The sequence below is a fragment of the Phyllobates terribilis genome, unplaced genomic scaffold (genome assembly GCF_046119375.1).
Source record: "Phyllobates terribilis strain yellow unplaced genomic scaffold, ASM4611937v1 Scaffold_9__5_contigs__length_417890890, whole genome shotgun sequence".
NCBI classification, from domain to species: Eukaryota; Metazoa; Chordata; class Amphibia; order Anura; family Dendrobatidae; genus Phyllobates; species Phyllobates terribilis.
Window position 1 is genome coordinate 332,033,371 of NW_027362769.1, and position 19,598 is coordinate 332,052,968.

The window sequence follows — 19,598 nt, forward strand, 5'->3', positions numbered from 1 at the left end:
TTAAAGTAACAAGAACGATGAAAACACAAATGCTATCAATAAAAATCCTGTTTTGGAATCAGTTTGGATTTGATTTCATTTCAAGGCGCAATTGTCGAAGCTTGAAAATGTCAATAATGTGTGCAATAGCATTGCTAAATTATCAAATCCAAGGGATATTACAATGGTGGAGCCATTCCTGTAGGAGCAGTAAAATAATAATAGCGATCGTACTCTGGCCCTGGTGTATGGTCAAGGTCCAAAAGCTTCTCCATCTCACAAAGCCCCCCCAAACATAACAGATAGCTGTCAGCCAAACAATCATTCAGTAAAGGCCCCCAAACATAATAGATAGCTGTCAGCCAAACAATCATTCAGTAAAGCCCCCCCAAACATAATAGATAGCTGTCAGCCAAACAGTCATTCGGTAAAGCCCCCCAAAGATAATAGATAACTGTTGGCCAAATAATCATTCAGTAAAGCCCCCCAAACATAACAGATAGCTGTCAGCCAAACAATCATCCGGTAAAGCTCCCCCAAACATAATAGATAGCTGTCGGCCAAACAATCATTCAGTAAAGCCCCCCCAAACATAACAGATAGCTGTCAGCCAAACAATCTTTCAGGGAACAGCTATCTCTCACAAGTCCTCCATATACAGGAAAGCTGGGCCAAGCGCCCTTTGAGATTTCTCTGGCGGGGACTTCTCTCTGGGGGAACAAAAGGGTAGGAAATTCAACGTGCCGGATCCTTCTCTTCCCTGACATCATCTGTCAAGTTAAAGTCTCCAGGGCCCCATACACATTGGACTGTGAGCCAATCCTGTCCAAATCAGTGGGTTCGGCTGACATCGGGTGCCCTAAGAATACACCAATTTCATAAATAACACTTAAGCCGATTTCACACGTCCATTTTTTTCCGGTTCCGGAAAAATTGGTACTGGAGCTATCCGTGTCCATGTGTCCATGTGTTGTATCCGTGTGCTATCTGTGTGCTTTCCGTGTGTCCATTTTTTACATCCATGTGCCATCCGTGTGCTTTCTGTGTGAAAACGTACTGTAAGGTTGAATTTGGTTTGGCCAAAAAAGGGTTATTTCTTTACACTGTGTGCAGAATTATTAGGCAAGTTGTATTTTAGAGGATTGTTTTTATTATTGATCAACAAATATGTTCTCAATCAACCCAAAAGACTCATAAATATCCAAGCTTAATATTTTTGGAAGTTGGAGTGTTTTTTTTTTAGATTTGGCTATCTTAGGAGCATATCTGTTTGTGCAGGTAACTATTACTGTGCAGAATTATTAAGCAACTTAATAAAAACCAAATATAATCCCATCTCACTTGTTTATTGTCACCAGGTAAACCAATATCAGTGCACAAAATTAAGAAATAAACATTTCTGACATGCAAAAACAAAAAACAAAAAAATTAGTGATCAATATAGCCACCTTTCTTTATGATGACACTCAACAGCCTTCCATCCATAGAATCTGTCAGTTGCTTGATCTGTTTTCGATCAACATTGCGTGCAGCAGCCACCACAGCCTCCCAGACACTGTTCCGAGAGGTGTACTGTTTTCCCTCCCTGTAGATCTCACATTTTATGATGGACCACAGGTTCTCTATGGGGTTCAGATGAGGTAAACAAGGGGGCCATGTCATTATTTTTTCTTCTTTTAGACCTTTACTGGCCAGCCACGCTGTGGAGTAGCTGGATGCATGTGATGAAGCATTGTCCTGCATGAAAATCATGTTTTTCTTGAACGATACTGACTTCTTCCTGTACCACTGCTTGAAGAAGTTGTCTTCCAGAAACTGGCAGTAGGTCTGGGAGTTGAGCTTCACTCCACCCTCAACCCGAAAAGGTCCCACAAGTTCATCTTTGATGATACCAGCCCATACCAGTACCCCACCTCCACCTTGCTGGCATCTGAGTCAGAGTGGAGCTCTCTGCCCTTTACTGATCCAGCCTCTGGCCCATCCATCTGGCCCATCAAGAGTCACTCTCATTTCATCAGTCCATAAAACCTTTGAAAAATCAGTCTTAAGATATTTCTTGGCCCATTCTTGATGTTTTATCTTATGTTTCCTGTTCAAAGGTGGTCGTTTTTCAGCCTTCCTTACCTTGGCCATGTCCCTGCGTATCGCACACCTTGTGCTTTTTGATACTCCAGTAATGTTGCAGCTCTGAAATATGGCAAAAGTGGTGGCGAATGACATGTTGGCAGCTTCACGCTTGATTTTCCTCAAATCATGGGCAGTTATTTTCCGCCTTTTTTGGCCAACACTCTTCTTGCGACCCTGTTGGCTATTTGCCATGAAACGCTTGATTGTTCGGTGATCACACTTCGAAAGTTTGGAAATTTCAAGACTGCTGCATCCCTCTGCAAGACATCTCACAATTTTGGCTTTTCAGAGCCCGTCATATCTCTCTTCTTACCCATTTTGCCAAAGGAAAGGAAGTTGCCTAATAATTAAGCACACCTTATATAGGGTGTTGATGTCATTAGTCAACACCCCTCCTCATTACAGAGATGCACATCACCAGATTTACTTAATTGGTAGTTGGCTCTCAAGCCTATGCAGCTTGGAGTAGGACAACCTGTATAAAAAGTATCATGTGATCAAAATACTCTTTTGCCTAATAATTCTGCACACAGTGTAATTACCTACATTTATCTAGAAATGGTGCACAAATTCATTAATTAGCTTTTCCAAGGCTTAAAAAAACGCATTTATGCTTTGGCATTTAGTAGTTCTGTGGTTTGCAAATATGTCTGTTTCCAATGAGGCATTGCTGTAGTTGGCCTGGCTCGTGTCCCGTCGTTTTGGGGTTTGCCGCCATATGCTTGGTGAAGAACCCCGACGTCCCAAAAGACTATGGGTTCACCCTCTCCTCTTGCAACGTGGGACATTTTCATACATTATATAATGAACTTTGCAAGTATCTGAAAAGTTTGTTGATTTCTGTCGCCTGTCCATGTCTTGTTTTGACAAAGTTCTGGAGGATTTGCATCCTTTCCTACTTAAACAAGACACCTGCATGAGACTAAGCATTTGAAATGATAGCAAAGCTAAGACCTGTCCCCTTACCCACATGTTATATCCATCATTTGCCAGCTCTCCAGTATATATAACACCTGTGTGCTTCTGTCATAGTTGGGGTTTATCTTTCACCCCACACATTTGCCATGTGTTGAATATGGTTAGATGTGAAATGTTGTTGTTGTAATTTTGGCCTATAATGTGTGTGCACTCTATTCCACATTTTAACCAACAATATGTATACATTGCATATTTGTGATCTGAATTATTTTTGTCATTATTTCTGTTTTTTTGTTTTAACATTTTTTTAATTGGTAATTTTAGATTCCTGGCTACTGGCAATTCTTTTTCACTCCATTTTCAGTTCTTTCTTGGCACGTCAACAATTTCCCAGATTGTGCGGACAACCTGTGATATTATTTGGGACAAACTGAAGAGCCGGTTCAGTCAACCAAACATGACTGGTGAGGATTAGAGATGAGCGTTGTTCTACTCGAACTGTTCGCCAATCTCAAATTCGAGCTGTTTTGGGCGGTGTTCGAGCCGTTCGGCGAACACGAACAATTTGAGAAAAATTCGGCTGTTCGAGGTTATGTTCGATAACTGTTCGTGCCCCAAAATCATAACTGGATTTTTTCTCAGTAATGATGAAAATTAGTGTTAATACGCAGTTTGAGTGTACAGCGGGGTGGGGGGAGGGGCAGGGGATGGATCTCTGCAGGAACAATGAAGATCTCCATTTTTTTTTCTCTTTCCCGCATTTACAGTGGGGAGGTGCAATCTGTCAGCCTATCAGCAGCGCACACACGGAGCGAAGTGCTTTTTTTCACACAAGCAAGGGCATGTGTCATTGGCAGTGTATGTCACATGTCCTTGCCCTATAAGACCAAGCCATTTTCCCCGTCGCCACCATTTTCTCACTGCTGCAGCTGCGTGTTAGACGGCACCGCTGTTGCTGTGTGCGCTATACCTTGTTAATTTCAAGACAATTTTCGCACAAATCTACAGATAGCTTGGGAGTAGGGAATAGTTGTGATTGCAGTCCTTTTGAGGACTAGGTTACAGCATTTCCTACGACTTTTATCAGGCAGGTCTGTGCTCTTAAATAGATAGATTGTGGGAGTAAAGACTAATTGTAATTGGAGTCCTTTTCAGGACTAGGTTACATCAGTTCCTATCAGTTTTTGCCAGGCAGGTCTGTGCCAGTGCTGTGCAAGTTTTTTTCACAGCATTTGGCTGAATCTAGCAAAGCTAATCCTTTTTGGCCTATTGCAGAGTGTGTTAGTCAATGGAGTAGCCTATCTGTGTTGCAAGATATACCACCTGTGTATAGAATACCAATTTTTTTACTGCACCTAGTGAAGTAAAATCTTTTGGGCATAGCATCATTCTATTAGTCCATCTATACTGACCTCCATCAGGTTGCAAACTGAATATATTTTTTTCTGCATCTACCTCTGAAAAAATATTGGGCTTCTAGCTGTGTGTGGGACTTGTTCTATTAATCCATCTATACAGACCTCTATCAGGTTGCAAACTGAATATATTTTTTTCTGCATCTACCTCTGAAAAAATATTGGGCTTCTAGCTGTGTGTGGGACTTGTTGTATTAGTCCATCTATACTGACCTCCATCAGGTTGCAAACTGAATATATTTTTTTCTGCATCTACCTCTGAAAAAATATTGGGCTTCTAGCTGTGTGTGGGACTTGTTGTATTAGTCCATCTATACAGACCTCCATCAGGTTGCAAACTGAATATATTTTTTTCTGCATCTACCTCTGAAAAAATATTGGGCTTCTAGCTGTGTGTGGGACTTGTTGTATTAGTCCATCTATACTGACCTCCATCAGGTTGCAAACTGAATATATTTTTTTCTGCATCTACCTCTGAAAAAATATTGGGCTTCTAGCTGTGTGTGGGACGTGTTCTATTAATCCATCTATACAGACCTCCATCAGGTTGCAAACTGAATATATTTTTTTCTGCATCTACCTCTGAAAAAATATTGGGCTTCTAGCTGTGTGTGGGACTTGTTGTATTAGTGACGCGCCCCTGGGCCTGCTGTGTCGCGCAGCGTCTCGCGCACGGGGGCTTACCCGGAACCGGATCAGATGAGGGTTGTAGTCTCCGAGTGGCGGGGACCCGGTCCGTGCCCAGGGAGTCAAACTCAGTGTGTGGCAGTCTTGATAGATGTTATTTGAGTGTCGACTACGCCACCCGTTGATTTGCAGCTATGGAGCTGCCGCTGCAGGGCAGACCGCTGAGGCCGGTGTAGAATTGTGCAGCGTGATAGTATAACCCCCAACGGGAGGGGTATGGCCTCAGGGCAGCCGACGTGGAAGATGGGGGTAGCAGGAACCACTCAGAGACGGTGCAGTGTAATTCAGGGTCTTTACTGGTAACAACGATAGACCCTCCCGGAGTACTTGCTAGCGAACGGGGCCTGGTCAGTCCTTGAGCAGATGGGATCTCCCCTGGCCAGGCGGAGTTGCAGGCCTCCCAAACTGACTGTACTCTTCTGGCTACCTTGCTAGAAGCGGATATAAGTAGCCCACGTCCCTGAGTGTACCGTGTGGTGCTCACCCGTATGGCCGGTGACTCGGGGCCTTCTAATGGCTTCCGCTCCACGATGGCGGTGCTGGTCCCACGCGTGTGACCGTGCCTTCGGGTTTCTGGGCCTGAGGACCTGAAATCCCCTGCCGGTCGGCTTCTGCTGCTGGGTAAGAGTTAGTCCCCACAGCCTCGGACGCCGGGTCCGGTAAGAAAGCTTCTCAGTCAGGGCGACCTCTGCAGCTGCCAGCCCCTGACTCGTAGTAGTATCGCTCCCACTGAGCTTCTGCTGTTTCTTCCTATGACTGTTTCTCGTCTCTACTTCTTCTCTACTCACTAACCCTGCCTCAGCCCTAGGTTTATATAGGGGAAGTTCTTCCCCTCCCAAGACTGGGCAGGAGGTGTGGCATGCACAGGATCCCTGACCAAAGGACCTCCCACCTGCTCTCAGACATAACATTACATTACTGTGCAAACCAGACCCCTGGGGTGCCACATTCCCCCCTAGTGAAATTTAGTACTCCGGGACTAAACATATTTTAGAAAAACATAACAAGGTAAAAACAATAATAATACAATAAGAAAAACATATAAAGATGGTTACGGCATGTCCGTAACCGGGTGCAGTCTTTGAAGAAAAGCAAGGTGTCCATTTCACCAAAACAGGGAGACGTAACCAGGTAGGGGTTTGTCCTGCCCCGAGTCCTTAACAGTCTTTAGTCCGTCCTGGGTTACGCTCCAACTATGTACAAGGATTCCCGGTAAATCCACCAAGGACTCCTACAAATAACTAGAAACACAAAATTATACACAAGCAACAATACACAGGTAAACATAAATAAAACAATTTATACACTTCAAATCCTCCAACGTGCGGGTAACTGGCCCCTAGTGGCCCTAGTGGACCTACGGAACTGACTGCCTAGCCCTGAACTACAGGGTGTAGGAGCTGTCAAGGGTAAACTGGGCAGCTGTCTACCGGCTCTTTGGCTCACTAGGGATATGGCAGGCTCACTGCAAGCAGAGGGTTGATCCTCCTGGTCTGCGGGTGTGGGGTCTTCTGCCTCCTGGACCGGCTGTTCTTCCAGCTCTACCTGTTGCTCCGTAGGTGCTTGGGATGCTGGTTGGAGGAAGGTGAGTACGGGTACCACAACTGCACCATTGACTTGAGTCCAAGACCGAGGGAAGTCCCCGAGCACAGTACTAACCATATCTTCCCTTTCCTCTACGGGTCGATGGTCTTCTTGTTCCTCTTCAGGGTTCCTCAGTTGTTCAGGACACTTCTTCAGGTGGTCCCGGGATACAATGGCTGTGGTTTCCCCTCCGTCTTTACTGATGGTACAAACCTTCGGGTTCTCGTGGCTTGAGGGCAATACGGTGTACGGGTCCTTCTCCCACTGGTCGTCCAACTTGTGGAGCCGTCTCTTCCTCTTCAAGACCTGCTCTCCGGGTACCAGGGGAACAGCGGGAGCATACTGGTTGTAAGTTTTCTCTTGTCTTTCCCTAGCCTGACAGAGACTTCGCTCCACGCTCTCCTGTACTCTCCGGTACTGCTGCTGCCTCTCTGTGTCCCAGTCTGCTTCTGGTGAAGTGTCCTCGGGTGTCAGGACTCCCATTTCCAGGTCAACAGGTAACTTACCAGGTCTTGCCCTCATTAGGTAAGCCGGGGTACAGTTGGTGGAACCTACCGGGATGTGGTTGTATAGGTCCACCAGATCGGGCAACTTCTCAGGCCACAGACTGCGTTCTTCCAGGGGCAACGTTTTTAGAAGATCCATTACCACCTGGTTCATTTTCTCACAAAGTCCATTAGTTTGCGGATGGTAGGGTGTCGTCCTTATCTTCCGGCAGCCATACAGATTGCAGAATTCCTGGAAGACCTCCGCTTCAAAGGCAGGTCCCTGGTCCGTCAGCACTTGGTCCGGGTACCCGTGTGGACGGCAGAAGTGCTGCTGGAAGGCTCTAGCTGCTGTTTGAGCCGTTAAGTCCTTGACGGGGACGACAACCAAGAACCGGGAGTAATGATCCACGATGGTTAACACGTAGACGTAGCCACTTCTGCTTGGGGTCAGTTTTACATGATCCAAGGCTACCAGTTCCAACGGTTGCCGGGTGACGATGGACTGCAGGGGAGTCTTCTGGCTGGCACGGTCCTTCCTTCTCAGGTTGCACGGGCCACAGTCTCTGCACCACTTCTCAATGGTTCCCCTCATGCCTACCCAGTGGAATCGCTCGCGCAGCAGGAACTCCAGCTTCTTCCACCCGAAGTGTCCAGCTCCGTCGTGGTATGCCTCCATCACCATGGCTGCGTCTCTTCGTGGCACCACTACTTGCCAGAGTAGTTCATGCGTCCGGGAGTTAACCATTCTGCGGCACAACTTCCCCTTGTAAAGGAACAGTCGACTCTTCTCTGCCCATAGTTGTTTGGCTTCCTCCGGAGCGTCTGGTTCAAGGCAAGCCTCCGGGCGAGTCAGCATCTCCTTCACCAGTCGGACGGCAGGGTCGCTGTCTTGCGTTTCCGCCCAGTTGTAGTGAGGTAAGGGGTTCAACGTAGCAGCCTGCTTACTCCTTACCCGGTGGGAATACTGGATAGTCCCATGACGGTGGAACGCAGGGAGTTCAACTTCTTCCAGTCCCTCCGGATCTTCTCCTTCGTCCGGCAGGTTGGGCATCCTGGACAGGGCGTCCGCGTTGGTATTGGAGCGTCCGGCCCGGTATTTGATTGTGAACTCGTAGTTGGACAGACGGGCCATCCACCTCTGCTCCAGTTCACCGAGTCTTGCCGTGTCCAGGTGTGTCAACGGGTTGTTATCCGTGTACACGGTGAACCGGGAAGAAGCGAGGTAATGCTTAAAGCGCTCGGTGACTGCCCATACTATGGCCAGGAACTCTAGCTTAAATGAGCTGTAATTCTCGGGGTTCCTTTCGGTGGGTCGCAGTTTTCGGCTGGCGTAGGCGATTACTCGTTCCTTCCCCTGCTGGATCTGGGACAGTACGGCTCCTAGCCCGATGTTACTGGCGTCGGTGTAGAGGATAAAGGGCTGGCTATAATCCGGGTACGCCAGGATTTCGTCCCCCGTGAGGGCCATCTTCAGCTGGCGGAAGGACTCTTCTTCCAGCTCCTCCCATTTGAAGGGCGGCTTCTGGTTCTTGGCCTTCCGGGACTGGCCTATCAGGAGGTCCTGCATAGGTGCTGCCTTTTTGGTGAAACCGGGAATAAACCTTCGGTAGTAGCCTACCAACCCGAGGAACTGCCGCACTTCTTTTACGCTGGAGGGGCTTGGCCATTCCTTAATTGCGGTGATCTTATCAGGGTCGGGAGCCACTCCGTCAGCGCTCACCACGTGTCCCAGGTACTGCACCTTTGGTTTCAGGAGGTGACACTTGGAGGGTTTCACCTTTAGGCCGTAACTCGCCAGAGCTTCGAACACTTCCGCCAGGTGTTTCAGGTGGTCCTCATACGTCTTGGAATATACGATGACATCGTCCAGGTACAACAGGACCGTCTCGAAGTTTCTGTGGCCCAGACAACACTCCATTAGTCGTTGGAAGGTTCCTGGTGCGTTGCAGAGTCCGAACGGCATGCAGGTGAACTCGCTAAGTCCCATCGGGGTGGTAAATGCGGTCTTCTCCCGGTCCGCCTCTGCTACAGGAACCTGCCAGTACCCGCTAGTGAGATCCAAGGTAGAGAAGAAGTTAGCAGATCTTAAAGCAGCCAATGACTCCTCTATCCTTGGTAAGGGGTACGCATCCTTGTGTGTGATACGGTTGATTTTCCGGTAATCTACACACATCCTCATGGTGTTGTCTTTTTTTCTGACTAAGACTAGTGGAGCTGCCCAGGGGCTACAGCTATCCCTGATCACCCCAGCCTCCTTCATGTCTCTAAGCATCCCCTTGGCGTGTTGGTAGTGGGCAGGGGGTACGGGTCGATACCTCTCTTTTATAGGAGGATGGTCTCCCGTGGGGATGTGGTGTTCTACCCCCTTGACTCGCCCGAAGTCTAACGGGTGTTTACTGAACACTCTCTCATACTCCTGAACCACCCGATAGACTCCTTGTTTCTGGTGTGAGGGAGTGGAGTCAGTACCCAGATGTAGTTGCTGACACCAGTCCTCCATGTTTTTCTTAGAGCCGTTACCTTCCTCCGGGTGAGATGGAGGCAAGGGTTCCACAGATTGTATAGAATTTTGGTTAATGGTATATAATTTGGCTAGCGTAGCATACCGGGGCAGGTACACTTCCCTCTCCCCGATATTTATTATGCGAACGGGCACCCTCCCATGGCGTACATCAACCACCCCCCGTGCTGTCAAAATGGTGGGCCTACTGTCCGAGTAAACTGGTTCTACCATCGCCTGGTAATCCCTACCTCTCAGACCAATAGCTGCCCGGCACCAAATCATCATTTCACTTTTTGGGGGCATGGCAATAGGAAAAGGGTCACACATTCTTACGCTACCAATCTCACCGCCGGAGAGTTCCACCTGTTGCCGTCGCATCAGTGCCCGGATCTCTTTCTGGAGCACCCGCTGCTTGCCGGAGCTGGCGTTCTTGGCAACCTGCTGTAAAAGGAAAATCACCTCTGCAAGACAATTTTCAATTACATTAGTTCCTAGAGTTATTTTTGGGTGACTCTCACGTTTGTCAATATCTACAATGATCAGTCCCTGTGCTGCCAGTTCGACTCTACCGATTTTGATGGTCACCTCTTTAAATCCGATCTGTGGCACGGGCTGGCCATTGCTGGCGATGATACTCAAGCCGTCGTCAGGGTAGCGGGTAATATCCGAGTCATTCCAGTACTGCTTAAAGAGCACGTACGGGATGGTTGTGACCTGTGACCCAGTGTCCAGTAGGGCACTCATGGGAATGCCATCCAGTACCACAGGCAAGACTGGACGTCCTCCCACATATCTGTCGCGCCAGTTCGATGGGCCTGGTGATCTTTTTCCTGGGGGTTGGCCCTCTACCCCAGGTTGTGCCCGTTTAAAGAACAGTACCTTGCCATATGTCCGGGTTGATTGCAGCGGCGGCAGATGGGTCGTCCGTCCTCGCTGTATCGGTCACTGGGTCTTCCTCTGGCCGGTGGGGTCCTCCTTGGTCGACGCCACGGGATGTCCTCCGGTCCGGATGCCAGCTGGATCTTCCCTGGGGTGGAAACCTGTAAAGACTGCACAGTTCGGGTTAGCGCAGCAACGCTCTTAGCTAGCTCTTGGACCTGATGGTGTAGGTCTGGAGCCGGGTCATTGTCCAAAGCCTGCGCATCAGCTCCCACAGGCCCTGCCGACAAGGGCGCCGCCTCCTGGTGGTAAGTGATAGCTGGGCGCCTGTGGGTCACAACGCCACCCGGTGCCGGTTCTCGGAGCACCCGGATGGCTCTGTCCTTGAACTGTGCAAAGCCCAGATGGGGATCCTGTAAGGCCATCGCCCGCAACTGGGTTCGGTGGGCATTACAATATAGTCCCTCTATAAATTGTTCGGTCAACAGCCTGTCCTCGTTTCCCACTCCATCAGGGTCGGTCTGCTTAATGGCCCTCAGGGCCTCTTGTAGGTTTAGTGCATAGTCCCTTATACTCTCATGCGCTCGCTGCTTGCACCCGTAGAATCTAAGCTTAATCTCGGCTGAGGTGCGGGTATCAAAGGTATCCTTCAGCCGGGTTAGTATCCCTGCGACAGTCTTCCTCCCAAGTGGCCAGGATTTTACTTCCCTTTTGGCTGCCCCGGTTAGTTGGGCCACCAGGATGCTCACTTTTTGCTCTTCTGTGAGGGGGTACACCTGGAAGAGGCTATCCAGCTTTTCTCTAAAGTCATGCAGGGTATGTGACTCCCCTGAGTACTGGGGTAGCCAAGCTGCTCCCGGGATATAGGGCATGGTGAAGGGCATAACTGCAGCAGCGGTGGCGCTGGCGGGGGTTGAGGCAGTGAAGCTCTCCTCCGTATCCGACATCTTCCTCCCCCCTAGTGGACCGTGGCCTACCTTGCGATGATCCTGCTCCGTAGGCCGCGGCTCCGCAGTAGATCGTCAGGGTTGAGGACCTTCCGTCGTGCTCCGGTGACGTCGGCGTCTGCTGGGCTCCTTCCAGGACCTTACGCAACGTCCGGACGTGAGGCGGGGCTTCAGTTCTCGCGCGCTTTCGGAGTCCACGCCCCTCTTCTTCCCGCGCGGCGTCCTCAAGATGGCGTCCAATGGCGGGAAAACTCCACGGATGGCGGGAAGAAGGCCGAAGATGGCGCCGGATGGCGGGAAAACTTCGCGGATGGCGGGAAGAAGGCAGAAGATGGCGCCGGATGGCGGGAAACCTCACCACTGGTAAGTTTGAACAGTCTTTGCTTTTCAGGCACGCAGTACCCGGTGGTTGCGGGCACGAAATCCTGCCGACTACGCCAAAGTTGACGCGCCCCTGGGCCTGCTGTGTCGCGCAGCGTCTCGCGCACGGGGGCTTACCCGGAACCGGATCAGATGAGGGTTGTAGTCTCCGAGTGGCGGGGACCCGGTCCGTGCCCAGGGAGTCAAACTCAGTGTGTGGCAGTCTTGATAGATGTTATTTGAGTGTCGACTACGCCACCCGTTGATTTGCAGCTATGGAGCGGCCGCTGCAGGGCAGACCGCTGAGGCCGGTGTAGAATTGTGCAGCGTGATGGTATAACCCCCAACGGGAGGGGTATGGCCTCAGGGCAGCCGACGTGGAAGATGGGGGTAGCAGGAACCACTCAGAGACGGTGCAGTGTAATTCAGGGTCTTTACTGGTAACAACGATAGACCCTCCCGGAGTACTTGCTAGCAAACGGGGCCTGGTCAGTCCTTGAGCAGATGGGATCTCCCTGGCCAGGCGGAGTTGTAGGCCTCCCAAACTGACTGTACTCTTCTGGCTACCTTGCTAGAAGCGGATATAAGTAGCCCACGTCCCTGAGTGTACCGTGTGGTGCTCACCCGTATGGCCGGTGACTCGGGGCCTTCTAATGGCTTCCGCTCCACGATGGCGGTGCTGGTCCCACGCGTGTGACCGTGCCTTCGGGTTTCTGGGCCTGAGGACCTGAAATCCCCTGCCGGTCGGCTTCTGCTGCTGGGTAAGAGTTAGTCCCCACAGCCTCGGACGCCGGGTCCGGTAAGAAAGCTTCTCAGTCAGGGCGACCTCTGCAGCTGCCAGCCCCTGACTCGTAGTAGTATCGCTCCCACTGAGCTTCTGCTGTTTCTTCCTATGACTGTTTCTCGTCTCTACTTCTTCTCTACTCACTAACCCTGCCTCAGCCCTAGGTTTATATAGGGGAAGTTCTTCCCCTCCCAAGACTGGGCAGGAGGTGTGGCATGCACAGGATCCCTGACCAAAGGACCACCCACCTGCTCTCAGACATAACATTACATTACTGTGGAAACCAGACCCCTGGGGTGCCACATTAGTCCATCTATACTGACCTCCATCAGGTTGCAAACTGAATATATTTTTTTCTGCATCTACCTCTGAAAAAATATTGGGCTTCTAGCTGTGTGTGGGACTTGTTCTATTATTCCATCTATACAGACCTCCATCAGGTTGCAAACTGAATATATTTTTTTCTGCATCTACCTCTGAAAAAATATTGGGCTTCTAGCTGTGTGTGGGACTTGTTGTATTAGTCCATCTATGCAGACCTCCATCAGGTTGCAAACTGAATATATTTTTTCTGCATCTACCTCTGAAAAAATATTGGGCTTCTAGCTGTGTGTGGGACTTGTTGTATTAGTCCATCTATACTGACCTCCATCAGGTTGCAAACTGAATATATTTTTTTCTGCATCTACCTCTGAAAAAATATTGGGCTTCTAGCTGTGTGTGGGACTTGTTCTATTAATCCATCTATACAGACCTCCATCAGGTTGCAAACTGAATATATTTTTTTCTGCATCTACCTCTGAAAAAATATTGGGCTTCTAGCTGTGTGTGGGACTTGTTGTATTAGTCCATCTATACTGACCTCCATCAGGTTGCAAACTGAATATATTTTTTTCTGCATCTACCTCTGAAAAAATATTGGGCTTCTAGCTGTGTGTGGGACTTGTTGTATTAGTCCATCTATACTGACCTCCATCAGGTTGCAAACTGAATATATTTTTTTCTGCATCTACCTCTGAAAAAATATTGGGCTTCTAGCTGTGTGTGGGACTTGTTCTATTAATCCATCTATACAGACCTCCATCAGGTTGCAAACTGAATATATTTTTTTCTGCATCTACCTCTGAAAAAATATTGGGCTTCTAGCTGTGTGTGGGACTTGTTGTATTAGTCCATCTATACTGACCTCCATCAGGTTGCAAACTGAATATATTTTTTTCTGCATCTACCTCTGAAAAAATATTGGGCTTCTAGCTGTGTGTGGGACTTGTTCTATTAATCCATCTATACAGACCTCCATCAGGTTGCAACCTGAATATATTTCTTTCTGCATCTACCTCTGAAAAAATATTTGGCCTTCTAGCAGTGTGTGGGACTTTCTCTATTAGTCCATCTATACTGACCTCCATCAGGTTGCAAATTAAAAATAATTTTTATCTGCATCTAGCTCTGAAAAAATATTTGGCCTTCTAGCAGTGTGTGGGACTTTCTCTATTAGTCCATCTATACTGACCTCCATCAGGTTGCAAATTAAAAATAATTTTTAGCTGCATCTAGCCCGGAAAATAATTTTGGGGCTCCGAGATGCGCAAGACACATAAGTGCCTTCTTGCTGCACTACCTGCAGCATGACCCTCATATTGTCAGAATTCGAAGTAATCATGAATACTGGGTTGCCACACTCTTAGATCCCCCAAACTTTTCGATCAAGCTTTTCATTTTAATAAAGACCAAAAAAATGGTCATTTTTGAAATTATAAGCATTAGCAGGTTGTTAGAAACTGAAATCAAACAGTTTTCAACTCAAAACTTTATTCTAGGTGATGTTACATTTTCACATAGGACCCCTTGTTCGAAAGGAGCTTCTGAACTCTCTCGTCCATTGAATTTGTCAGGTTTTGGATGGTTTCTGCTTCAATTGTTTTGCATGAGGACAGAATACCCTCCCAGAGCTGTTGCTTAGATGTGAACTGCCTCCCGCCATCATAGACACTCCTTTTAATGATGCTCCAAAGGTTCTGAATGGGGTAGAGGTCAGGGGAGCATGGGGGTCACACCATAAGTTTGTCCCCTTTTATGCCCATATCAGCCAGAGATGCAGATGTGTTATGTGCAGCATGAGACGGTGCATTATCATGCAGAAAAATGATCTTGCTGTGAAATACACGGTTCTTCTTCTTGAACCATGGCAGGAAGTGCTGTTTGAGAAAATCCACATACATTATGGAGTTCATCTTTAGCGCCTTCAGGGATCCTAAAGGGGCCGACAATCTCTCTCCCCATGATTCCAGCGCAAAACATTACTCCACCTCCTCCTTGTTGGCGCTGTAGCCGTGTTTGCGTGGGGTGTCCATCAACCAGCCATCCTCCACTCCATCCATCTGGACCATCGAGCGCTGCACGGCACTCATCCGTGAACAAAACAGTTTTGAAATCAGTCTTCATGTAATGTTTGGCCCACTGGAGCCGTTTCTGCTTGTGTGAAGTGGATAGAGGAGGTCGACAGGATGGCGTATGCACAGCTGCAAACCTCTGAAGGACCCTGCATCTTATTGTTCGGGGGACGTTGGAGGCACAAGCAGCTTCAAAAACTTGTCTGCTGCTATGACAAGGCTTTTTTGCCGCTGCTCTTTCAACCTGACGTAATTGCCTGTAGGAAAGAGTCCTCAATTTGCCCTTATCAGCACGCACACGTGTGTACTGTGAATCAGCTACATACTTCTTGATTGCCAAGACACTTCATCCTGATCATCGCACAATGTTGATTGTAGTCATGCCTTGACCTAAACACTCCACAATTTGTTGCTTCTCAGCAGCCGACACATCCTTTTTCTTTCCCATTTTGGCAGAAAATGTAGGCTGCTTAATAATGTGAGACAGCCTTCTTAAGTAGTCTTGCCTTTCATTGGACACACCTGCCAAACTAATTAGCACAGGTGTCTGCAATTGCTTACAGTGATATAAAGAGCCCTGACACACATCATCATCAATGAGTTTAACTGACAAACAAACAAATTTTTCCCTTATCACTCCTAAACACTTTATGCATAATAATTTGGAACACAGTGTGCATGTGCTTTTCCACAAAACAACAGTGGTTCACGTAGTGAATCTTACAGTTCTAACTTGCCAACCGTGGTCTGTATGGAGTTGTTCAATAAAGGGCCCAAAATTAAGATAACATAGATGGGAGAGGTCTCTATGAATAGGAATTCCTAAGTATTTGATACCCTGTGAGGGCTAGGCAAAGAGAAAGTTGGATTGGATGGAATCCTATATGGATTTGGGGAGGGAGACATCGAGGGCCTCAGACTTCGCTGCATTGATTTTAAAATTTGACCATGTAACAAAGTGATCTATTTCAGCCATAACAGCATGGATGGATATATGTGATTGAGTGATATATACTAGGACATCATCAGCAAATAGAGAGCACTTGTACTCGGTGCCTCCCACCTCAATCCACCTAATATTGGGGTTATGGCGAATTGATGAGAGCAGGTGCTCCGTCACTAGGATGTATAAGAGAGGGGACAGAGAACATCCCTGCCTTGTCCCATTGGTGATTGTGAAAGGTGATGAAAATGTTCTGACGTGCCCCCTGGGCCTTGGGACACCCGGAGCCGGACCCTTTTTGGTGGATGCTGGTGGTTGTAGTCTCCGTGGCGGCAACCCGGTTCCGTGGCTCAGGGCAGTCAAACCAGTGGCGGAACTATTTATGTGGTTTTGATGTTTAAATGTCCGACTACGCCACCCGTGGATTGCGGTCAGAGTGAACCGCCGCTCCAGGGCAGACCGCTGAGGCTGGTGTTGTGGGTGCAGCAGAGCGTAGCATAACTCCCCACGGGAGGAGTATAGCCTCAGGGCAGTGTATGCGGAGGATGGGGGTGATGGTGCAGGGCAGCAGCAGTAATGACACGGAGTCAGTGATGCAGTCCAGAGCCTTTACTCACAGTTCTTATTATCCAGACCACGTCTGCAGGTAACGGCTGCCCACGTCGTACTGTGCTCACCAGGTGAGGGGCTCAGACAACTCCCAGATAACTTTGGAGTGCTTCACAGGACCCCCTTTGTGTGTCCTTTGTCTGGCCTTTCTTACCAACCCTTCTGTCCGGCTGCCTCGGGCCTCCTCTTGGTAAACTTGGCGCCAGTTTCCCTGACCCTATGTGGTGCCTTCCTAGCGGGTGTAGCGAGGGGCTGTGCCACATAAAATGTCACAGCCTCCTGTTTCTAGCTGAGGGTCGTTTCCTGCCTCCACTAGTTTCGGGGACCGGTCTCCCCCTTTGGCCTGACCCCTCCACGCAGGTGGATTCGGGCGTGCGGTGGCGACTCGCCCGTCCGCACCCCTGAGATCCCTTCGTTCCTCATTCCTGGAGCCTTCTCCGCTCCTCTTCCTTCCTTCTCCCTCTTCCAGGCCTGGGCCTCTGTTACTAGGCCCGCCTCCGGAGCAGAGCTCATGCAGAGCCCCTGCTCCCTGCCACTTCTGCTCAGACTTCTCTGCACTGAACTAAGATGGTGCCCACCTTTTATACTCCCTTCTCAATGCACCCAGGAACTGCTTCCTCCCTGCTCCTGCACTACAGGGTTCCCCTTCCTCAGTGTTCCCTCCCCCCACTCCAGCCAGGGACAGGGACTGTCGTGCCCATCTCAGGGGCATATTGGTCGCCCTGCCCCACGGCAATGTGGTGTAATGCATGCAGGTGTCGGGTCCTGATCCACACTACATCCTTACCTGAGAGTGAGATATCACACCTCTGGGTGAGGTGCAATACCTCTGTAGCAACCGAGCCCTCAGGGTGCTACAGTTCCATTTATCTTCAGCCTAGGTGACGTATTGCGATACAGGGCCGTGATTTTGGCTATAAAAGGGTCCCCTAGACCCCTACCCCAAGCTTTTTAAGAGAATCATATATGGCGTGCCAGGAGACTCTATGGAATGCTTTCTCAGCATCCAACGAGAGTATCTAATTACAAATTTTTAACTGCATCTAGCCCAGGAAATACTTTGTGCCTAGTAGCAGGGTCTGCTAGTCAGCGGATTTTCCCGGCTGTTAAGCAAGCTACACCACCTGTAGTTTGGACACTTAATTTTTTCAAAGGAAATGCTTCGGGACCACGGGATACTCAGTGAAGAGCATCAGGAGGCACCCCAAGGCATAGGGGCTCGGACTTGCAGTAGGATGCCTTGCGGTGGACAGCCGAGCTCGATCCTTATAAAAGCTTTTTAACTGCAGCAGCTTTAGTGGACGCTACTGGAGCTGGAATTACGCGGCTGCTGGCATGAGACTTGCCCTCCAATAGATCCTTGTAAATGGATTTAAAGTGTATTTATTCAAATTAGAGAGACAATTTAAATTAAAAAGCTTAGAGCTGCCTCCACCACAGGGGGGCTCGCTCGAACCACCAGCGGATAGGCACCAGTATTGGGAGAGGGGGGCTGGCCGTCAGGGTTCACCGCGGCTCTGGCACAAACCCGGCGACACGGAGGTGGCACGGGCAGGAGCGGACTGAACGTGTCGGCTTCTCACTTTTTGGATTTTAGAAGGGCATGACATGCCTATATCTGTGTCTCCCCCTCCTTTTACTCCTCCACCTCTTTTCTTTTCGCATGACTATATGTACTTGTCACTTTTCCATGTGTTAGTTGTGTCTTCTGAGCAGTTTGTCAGCTTTTGGACACCTTTGAAGGTGTTTTCTATGTGTTTCTATGTGTTTTTGTTTGCCTGCCATTGGTTTTAACGGTGTTCGAAGGTGTTCGACGAATAGTTCGACGAACAGTTCGGCGAACACACGGGTGTTCGACGAACCGAACCGAACTCGAACACTACGGGGGTGGCTCAACACTAGTGAGGATTGCCCAGGGGTTCATTGAAGCAGCATAGTTTCCAAATTGTATCGGTTCTCTAGATGGGTAGCACATTCGTGTCAAGGTTACAATTCTTTAATTACAAAAAAATGTTCTCAGTAGTGCTGCTGGCTGTTTTGTAATTGCTGACATTGGTGCCTATGGTAGTGTGTCGGATGCTCGCATCTTTCGTTCTTCCAGATTTGCAAGGCGACTTGCTGAAACGAATGTCAACCTTCCCCAGCCATGTGCACTTCCAGGAGCTTCTGGTCCAGCTGCACCATTTATTATGGTTGCTAATAAGGGTTTTGCGCTCTCAAGCCATGTTTTGAGTCCATTTTCGCAGAGAGGTTTGGACACACGAAGGCGCATTTTTAACATGCGACTGACGAAAGCCCGTTGTTTTGTTGAGTGTGCTTTTGGATTGTTAACCTCTAAGTGGCGTATATTTGACAGGCTATACAAATGCATCCAGCCAATGTCAAGGTAGCCATGAAGGCAAGCATACTCTTGCATAATTTTGAAAGAACACATGAAGCATTCTTGGATTATGTTGAGGATGTGACAATGTTAGGCGTGCCAATACCACAGAACATTCCGTGTGGTCCACAATCTGGTACTTCTGGCCTTCGAGTCAAGAATATTTTTTGTGATTATTTTATGTCACCAGAGGGTAGTGTCCCATGGCAAATGGAGTGAATCAAAGCATGTCATCATTAGATAGAATTGTCGGTTTAAATTTTTTTATTTGTTTTTTTTTTCAGTGTGGAGATGTGTTACTTAGAGAGTCGCAAGACAATGAGTATCCTTGACGTGTGTTGCAAGCTTATTTTTGTTTGTGGAAAATGTTAACCAGCCTTCGCAAAGGCTTCCTCTTTCCCAGACAAAATAACAAATACCTAATTTTTCTAATTTTCACCAGTTTACTGTTTTTTTTATAAAACTCATTTTGTTTAGTTGTTTATGTGTTTACATCCTGTTCTAGACATCAAACCAAATACACATTTTCATGTTGTACTTGTAATGTTGTTTTTAGTCCATATCTTTAAGGAAATATTCCCATGTCTGCTTACTGGACCACT

The 19,598-nt window shown here is 48.4% G+C and overlaps 1 pseudogene; it reads left to right on the forward strand.

Annotated features, from left to right (window-relative positions):
• The first annotated feature begins 2,765 nt into the window (after positions 1-2,765).
• LOC141161347 (uncharacterized) lies at positions 2,766-19,328 on the forward strand (annotated as a pseudogene).
• Positions 19,329-19,598: the final 270 nt, after the last annotated feature.